General features: G+C 44.5%; 1 protein-coding gene across 8 annotated transcripts in view; it reads right to left on the reverse strand.

Annotated features, from left to right (window-relative positions):
• Positions 1–4,356, reverse strand: part of DET1 (DET1 partner of COP1 E3 ubiquitin ligase) — a 56,362-nt gene extending 52,006 nt beyond the window's left edge. For 6 of the 8 annotated variants that reach the window (XM_024732921.1, XM_024732923.1, XM_024732919.1 and 3 more), the window contains exon 1: positions 4,234–4,331. The gene's annotated coding sequence lies outside the window, so the exon portion shown is untranslated. Of the gene's footprint in view, positions 1–4,233 lie in introns of all 8 variants that reach the window. The other 2 variants (XM_024732927.1, XM_024732926.1) reach the window with 1 other exon arrangement.
• Positions 4,357–7,959: the final 3,603 nt, after the last annotated feature.

The raw sequence follows: 7,959 nt of genomic DNA on the forward strand, positions 1-7,959 counted from the left end.
ATAGTGTAGCACGGCACATTTGGGAAACACAATACCAAGTGGTTGGAACACAGGAAACACAGAGTGATAAGAGAAGCCTAGAAAAGTAGATTGCAGACAGATTGGAAAATCCTTTGTATGCCACGTCATGCAAGTTATTACAGGTTTTAAGCAAGGAGTGACTCTATCCAATCTATACTTTAGAAATAAAAACATACAGACAATGGTGAATTTGTTTATATTCTGTCTCCTAAAAGAGATATGAAATGCCTTATATAAGTATATATACTACCCAGTCAAGTTAGAAATGTGCATACCTTCTGATTGAGCAAATCAAGTTTCTCAAACTGCTAGTCACAACTCACTGATGGAGGCTTGAAATCAATCTAGTGCATATACTAATTGACATTTCAAAAAATGGAATAAAACAGAAAATACCAAACTGTATCACGTATTTTCAATACATATGTGAGTTACATGCACTGGGTGAGGATATAAAATATATTTCCTACTGATCTAGACTAGAGCAAAAGACTGCAAACAACTAGCCTCAGACCAGTCTAGGCTGCCTGCCTATTTTTGTAAAGTTTTATTGGAACACAGTCATACGCACTCATTTACATCTTGCCTATGGCTGCTTTTGCCCTACAAAGGCACAGTTCATTTATTAAGACCAAAGACCACACAGCTCACAAGCCTGAATATTAACTACCTGGTCTTTTGCAGAAAAAGTCTGTCAACCCCTGATCTTGAGCACTGGTTCCCAAATGGGGCAATTTTGTAATATATGAAGATATTTTTGGTTGTCATAACTTGGGAGGGAGGAAAGGGTGCTTGGGGTGTCCATCAAACAGAAGACAGGGATGATGCCAAACATCCTACAGTAAACAGGACAGTCCCTCACATCCAGCCCAAAATGTCAATAGTGCTAAGGTGGAGAAATCCTGATGTAGAGAAGTGTCTGCACATACGTAACAGGAGACATATACAAGGATGTCTGTAGCAGGACTGTTAGCAACAGCAAAAACTAACAACACTCCAAATGTCCATCAACAGTAGACTAGATAAATTCATCCACGCATATTCATGCAGCAGAATCTTTTTTCTTTTTTTTAATGTTTTTGTTTGTTTGTTGGCCACGCCACGTGGCTTGCAGGATCTTAGTTCCCGGACCAACGATAGAACCCAGGGATCGAACCCAGGCCCCAGCAGTGAAAGCGCTGAGTCCTAACCACTAGACTGCCAGGCAATTCCCCAAGCAGTGTAACCTTATGAAGTAATGAATTAATGTACTACAGTTATATATAACAACACAGATGAATCTCAGACACAGTGTTGAATGAAGAAAGCAAGCTACAGAATACATACAATGTGATTTCCTTTATATAAGCTTCAAACAATTTCCACTTTAAGAATACAAATATATGTGGTATACAATTACAAAAAGCAAAGGAATCATAAACATAAAATTCAAAATAGTGGTTACCTCTGAGGAAGTAAGAAATGGGATGAGAGTTAGGGACACATTGTCACTTTTAAGTGTATATTTTTTTCCTTCAATCAGCACTCATTGTACTGTTATTTTTTTAAAATTACATATGTTTTTTAAGTAATATTTGTGCTTACTCAGAATTTTTTTTTAATTAGAAAATAATCATTGTGAAGGGAAAACAAAGGTAGGACAATAAAATGAAGTCTGAAGTACACAAAAATTCATGCCGTCAGGACCTGCAAAACTGCCAAGCTTCTAATTTGGCTCTGACTTTCTCGGCAGACAAGGCAGAGGAAAATACAGTCAGTTACAGAACTTGCACTGCCAAGAAGATAAAAACTTAATAGCTGCTTGGAAGAAGCACAGCAATACCCACCACTGGATTTTAAAAGAAATCTCTCTCATGAGTTTTCTCAAAGGACCTTGGCATGATACAGTGAGCAACCTCCACTTCTAAACAATAAACACAATGCTGAGTTTCACACGGCTACTCCTTTTAACAGTGACATAGTTGATGTGCCCATTTTGATACAGTCCAAAAAACATACTGGTAAGGTTTAAGCATTTAAAAATACCAAGTACTGTACAAAACTGCCTCCCTCAATCCCTGCCCAGGACACCTCTGATACTAGCACCCTGCGAAACTAAGATGCAGTCTGGAGTCAGAGAGGGAGACCAGAAGGGGATGTGATAGGCAGGTAAGGCCCATGAATGGAAGAAGGAGTAGGCATGAGACACCATCTAGCAGACTAACCACATATAACTGAATCAGATAAAGTAAACTAGCTGTTCGACTTAGAGCCATTGATCATTTTAAGCAAAGCAGATGCTTAATTCTAAAAAAAATTTGTATATATTTTTAACAGTCCCATCTTAAATTCTCCAATTTGTCTTTTTAAGGGAAAAGCCACCAGTACTGTGGTGGAGGGAGTAGAGGGGTGGGGTGGGTAGAGGTGAAGGCCTGCTGGCTTCAGCTCCAAATTGGACAAAAAATCCACACTTAATTTCCTAACCCTTCTCTCAGTGGGCTCTCTCTCCCTCTCCATATTTTACATCACACAATTATGGTTTTTAGAGAGATGGTGGAATTCTTAGCCTTTTTCAACTTGTTATTCCAATTATAAAATACATGCTCATAAACTCAAACCATACAGAAAAAGTACATCATGAAAGTCCCTTCTAGTCAGAGTGGGAGTTATGAAAAACATTAGAGTAACTTGTATTTTTCCCAGAAGCCCTCTACCCGTTTCCCTAGTCCAGTAAATGGCATGGCCATTCACCTGCTAAAAGGAACCAGAAAGCTGAGAGTCTCCCTTGATACCTCTTTCCCTCAGCCCCCATACCTGATCAGTCACCAAACTCTGGAGATTTTACCCCCTAAACAGTCCTCTAATGCTCCACCTTCTTCTATCATGACCTGCCAGCACCCTTACCCAAAATTTTATAACTTCATGTCTACGTTATTGCAACCGCTTCCTAAGTGGTCTCCCTAAATCCACCCCTATCCACTTCCAATCCACTTACCAGAGCAATCTTTTCAAAATGCTTTTTTGATCACATCCTTTCCCCTACAGATTAAAACAAATATCTTTCCATTGCTCTTAATGATACGGATCAAAATCCTTGCCGTGCCAACCAGATGCCTCAAAGGCTCAGTGCTGCCTCTCCAGCCTCATCTTTTCCCATTTCACTCTAATCATTTCTTCCTCAAGTGGCCTACCTCCTGCCTCTGAACCTTGGCACATGCTCTTCACCTCAATCTAAAAAAAGCTCTTCTCTTCACTTTGCCGAGTTAACTCCTATTTCAGGTTATCAGCCTAATCATCACTTCCTCAGAGAAGTCCTCCTTAACCTTTCCCACCAGATAAAACACCAATACACCAGCCATACCTCTCCTTCTTAGCACTTACCACGCCTGCAACTTCATCTCTGCATTTTACTTATGTCTGTGGCACTAGATGGTGAACTCCTGACCGGTACACAAACATTATATCCTGTATGCCCATCACAGCATTTGACCCATCGAAAACCTCCTTTCCTGAACATTCTTTACCAACTCAAATATCCACAGGTGCTGTTCGCTCTGACCAGCATATATTTCCTCTGGCCCTTGCCATACTTCTCAAGCCGTAGCTCAAGTGTCCTCTCGTTCAGGAAGTCTGCTCTGACACCCTTGCCGAAAGAGATCTTTGCTGCTTTACCATTACTTTTTCTGTTCATCTTTTCCATAGCCATTGCCACAATTTGAATTTGTACTTTCAGCGGCATGGTTAGGTGTTTAATGTTCGACTCCCCCGTAAACTATCCTCTCCAGGCAGGACATAACCATGGCTACTTCAGTCACCTTAGTTTTCAGAGAGCCTAGTACTAGGGCTGCCCCACTGCATGCGCTCGTACGTTATCTATGGAACGAAAGAAGAAAGCCTGACTGAACTGGGCCACTAACTCGTGCGGTACTAAGACCTTCCTCCCTGCTAGGTCTGTTTCCCCGGGCAGGCAGGTGCACGTAACCCTCAATTCCTTCTGACGGCTTCCTAAACGGCAAGGGGATACCCAGGGGCGGGCACACACGCCCAAGGGGCGCCCCCGGAAAGAAAAGCCCGGGGCGGGGCCTCAATGGGAAGAGAATTCTGAGGGAAGGCGGGGGCCGCAGGGCCTCGGCGTCAGGCGGGAAGGGGGCAGCCCCATGGCGGTAACTCGAAGAGGCCTCGGGGAGGGCCTGACGGGTTTGGAGGCTGGAACAAGGAAGGAGAAGTCCTCACCTGTCCGGTCCGGGCTCAAAGGGCCGGGGCGAGGGACTCCCCAGCCTGCTCGGCGCGCGCCTCGCCCAGCCCCGCCCCCGCCATGCTGTAGGACCAGATGCCCGCAGCTGCCGGCTGCCGCTTCCGCTAGCCAACGGAAGTGCGGTGCAGCGAGAAGGAAAGTGGAGAGAGCGCGGCACCCGTCCGGCCGGCCCTGAGAGACGGTATAGCGCACCCTGCTGCCCGGAGGGGGATCGAAGCACTAGAGGCCCAGGGGCTGCGAAGGAAAAATTGAACCAGGCGCCATAACCTCGGCACCTGAGTGATCTCCTATGGCAGTGTCTCTGCACCCGCTGGACACACTTGCAAAAACATGAATAAAAATTAATTTTTCACCTCTTGATTAAATGCACCATTTCATCAGCTGAGAAACTATCCGTTTTCTGTTATCTCCTCCTAGACAGTGAGCTCTTTAAAGACCGAGGCTGTACTGATCTCTGAACGCTGTGCCTAATACATTTACTAGCACACAGTGGACTACAGTAAAAGCTTATTGCATTAAATTAATGCTATAACCTTTACTTGACTTTTACTTACATTGTCTCTTACAACCTGGTTCCTCCCCCGAAGCCTCTGCTTTGTCCTATTTCTGGACATCCTGCCCCCAAATTTCCCTGCCTCAGCCTCCTTCAGATAATTCAGGTCTCAGAGTAAATGCCACTTCCTCAGAACTCTTGTCTGACCACTCTCATTTCACCACCATCGTGCTATTTCTTCCTAGCACTCATCACTATCTGATATTACCCCCATTTGTTTTGTTTTCTTTCTTTTTTCTGTTTCCCTTGCCCCGACTAGAATGTAAATTCCGTGAGAGCACGGGTTTCGTCCTCTTTTCTTTTCTACCCTCACCTAGACCAGGATTTAGCATCTTGCTGGTGCTCAAGGAAGGTTCAGTCCGTGAATGAATGCCTCTGCCCGTAGGGCTCACAGCATCTCTATGAGGAAGGAATGTTTATTGGCTTTTTTTTTAAGTGCAATTTTATTAACTTAACCATCTTGGTTGACGTTGTTATAACAAAATATCATAGACTGTTTAGTGGCTTTTACAGATGAGGAAACTGAGGCTCAAGGAGGATCCATGACTTGGAGATGAGGGTGGTTAAAAGGAAACACCGTGGGTTCTTGGTCCAGTCTTGACATTTCCAAGCTGAATGTACTGACTTCAGAGTCTCTATTTCTTCTTCTAGGAAACGAAGATATAGTATGCAGAGTATATCTCAAGTAGAGAAAAAAGAAGAAGGAGAAAAGACGGAGAAGAAGAAAGGGAAGAAGAAGGAGAGGAGAAGATGGAGAGGAGGAGAAGAAGGAGGAGATGAAGAAGAAGAAGGAGAAGAAGAAGAAACTCTAAATTTCAGGTTGCCCCCAGCTTCGGGGCTGGGTGGCCCATGGAGCCAGCTCTGAGTGGGCTGCCGGCCTTCCCCTTCCCCATTCAGCTTGTCAGATGATGGCCCCAGTAAGGGGTCAGCCCAGCACCCTCTCACACACACCCCACAGCCCTCCCTGGACACTCCTGCCCGCCATGGGGGAGGCAGGACTTTCTCCAGCTCCTCTGATTTCTTCAAGGAAAACTTTTCCTATTGAGTGGAGTGGTTTAGGACAAAAGCATTCTGGGACATTGAATTCATCATACTTTCCTCAACTTTTGTATGGGTTTGAAATTTTTCATAACATCAACAACAGCAAAAGCTGAAGCTACCCTGCAGCCTGCCTGGCACTCAAGTATCACTTACCTATTAGCTTACTCTCATGCTTGACCTACAAGAAGAGAGAGGAATGGTAGGAACTCCCTCTCCTGGAATGTACACCTGTACTGCCCTGTCCCTGGCATGCCACTGCATGGGGATGACAGGTGAATGGGGGCCATGCCTTCCCTTCTCTGCTGACTATTGGCCTGTAAGTTTTCCCCAAGAGCTTATTACTTTAAAAAAAAAAAAAAGGAGGGAGTTTTGCAGTAAAACTGGTTTAGTTATTTTAATATATATATACTAACTTAGTTGTTTGTGTTTTTTTTTTTGCGGTACGCGGGACTCTCACTATTGTGGCCTCTCCAGTTGCGGAGCACAGGCTCCGGATGCACAGGCTCAGCGGCCATGGCTCACGGGCCCAGCTGCTCCGCAGCAATTATTTTAATATATATATACTAATTTAGTTGTTTGTGTTTTTTTTTTTGCGGTACGCGGGACTCTCACTATTGTGGCCTCTCCAGTTGCGGAGCACGGGCTCCGGACGTGCAGGCTCAGCGGGCCCAGGCGCTCCACGGCATGTGGGATCCTCCCAGACTGGGGCATGAACCCGTGTCCCCTGCATCGGCAGGCGGACTACCAACCACTGCGCCACCAGGGAAGCCCAGTTATTTATTTATTTATTTTTGGCTGTGTTGGGTCTTTCTTGCTGCGCACAGGCTTTCTCTAGTTGTACCGAGCGGGGGCTACTCTTTGTTGCAGTGCGTGCGCTTCTCATTGCGTTGGCTTGTCTTGCTGTGGAGCACGGGCTCTAGGCACGCGGGCTTCAGTAATTGTGGCACGCGGGCTCAGTAGTTGTGGCTTGCGGGCTCTAGAGCGCAGGCTCAGTAGTTGTGGCGCACAGGCCCAGTTGCTCGGCGCATGTGGGATCTTCCCGGACCAGGGCCCGAACCCGTGTCCCCTACATTGGCAGGCGGATTCCCAACCACTGCGCCACCAGGGAAGTTCAAAACTGGTTTAGTTTTGCAGTGAGACTGGTTCAGTTCAGCCTCAGGTACTTCTTACCTACAAGTTACTTATCTGTACCCCAGTTTCCCCACCTGTAAAATGGGGATAACAATCGTAGTGCCTGTATCGTAGGATCAATGGAGAATAAAATTAGTTATTGCACGTAAAGCTCTTAGTACTGCCTGACACATAATTAGCACCCATAAATGTTAACTCATTAATTTGACTCTTACCATGCTGGACTACCTTGTCTTGGAATGTTATGGGTTTGTCTCATCAGTGAGGCTGTAAGCAAGCCCCTTGAGAATTAAGATTATGTTTCATACCCTCATGCTCCCACCTCAGACTGACAGATATAACTTTCCTGTGAATATCAGCTCCATCCTGGGATCCTGCCACTGGCTTATGTGGCTTCGGCAAGTCACTTTTCTCTGCCTGCTTTCCCATCTGTGAAATGGGTGTATGAGGGGGTTAAGGAGTGTGGAAACCACTGTGTTTGTGAAAGACCTAATTTTTACATGAATTTTTAAATCAAGTAAATAATATATGAGTACATTTACACAAACTTTTAATTACACAAATCATACAGGAACACTCTACTCTTGTAAAGCTACAAATAATATAGCAATAGAGTAAAAAGTGAAACTCCTCCACATCTTCAATCCCACCTCTCCCACTGTAGTAAGTGTATATCTATCCTTCCAGGACTTTCTATGCATTATTTTTGTAAATGGATGAACATACCGAGATCTATATATAGGATTTTGCTTCACTTTTTTCTTTCCACATGAATGGATATTGCCTTAATATTGTTTTGTAACTTGCTCCTTCAGTGAACACATTTGTCATTATGTTTTGGAGTTTGTTCTATGTCAGCACATAGATGTCTAATTCACGCACACTATCCCACAGTATGAATGTCCCATGATTTAACTATACTCCTATTTATGGGCATTTAGGTTTCTGGCAGTTTTCACCTTTATAAGCTGCCTCAGTG

This window comes from Neophocaena asiaeorientalis, unplaced genomic scaffold (assembly GCF_003031525.2).
Source record: "Neophocaena asiaeorientalis asiaeorientalis breed wild unplaced genomic scaffold, Neophocaena_asiaeorientalis_V1.1 scaffold442, whole genome shotgun sequence".
Classification (NCBI taxonomy): Eukaryota; Metazoa; Chordata; class Mammalia; order Artiodactyla; family Phocoenidae; genus Neophocaena; species Neophocaena asiaeorientalis.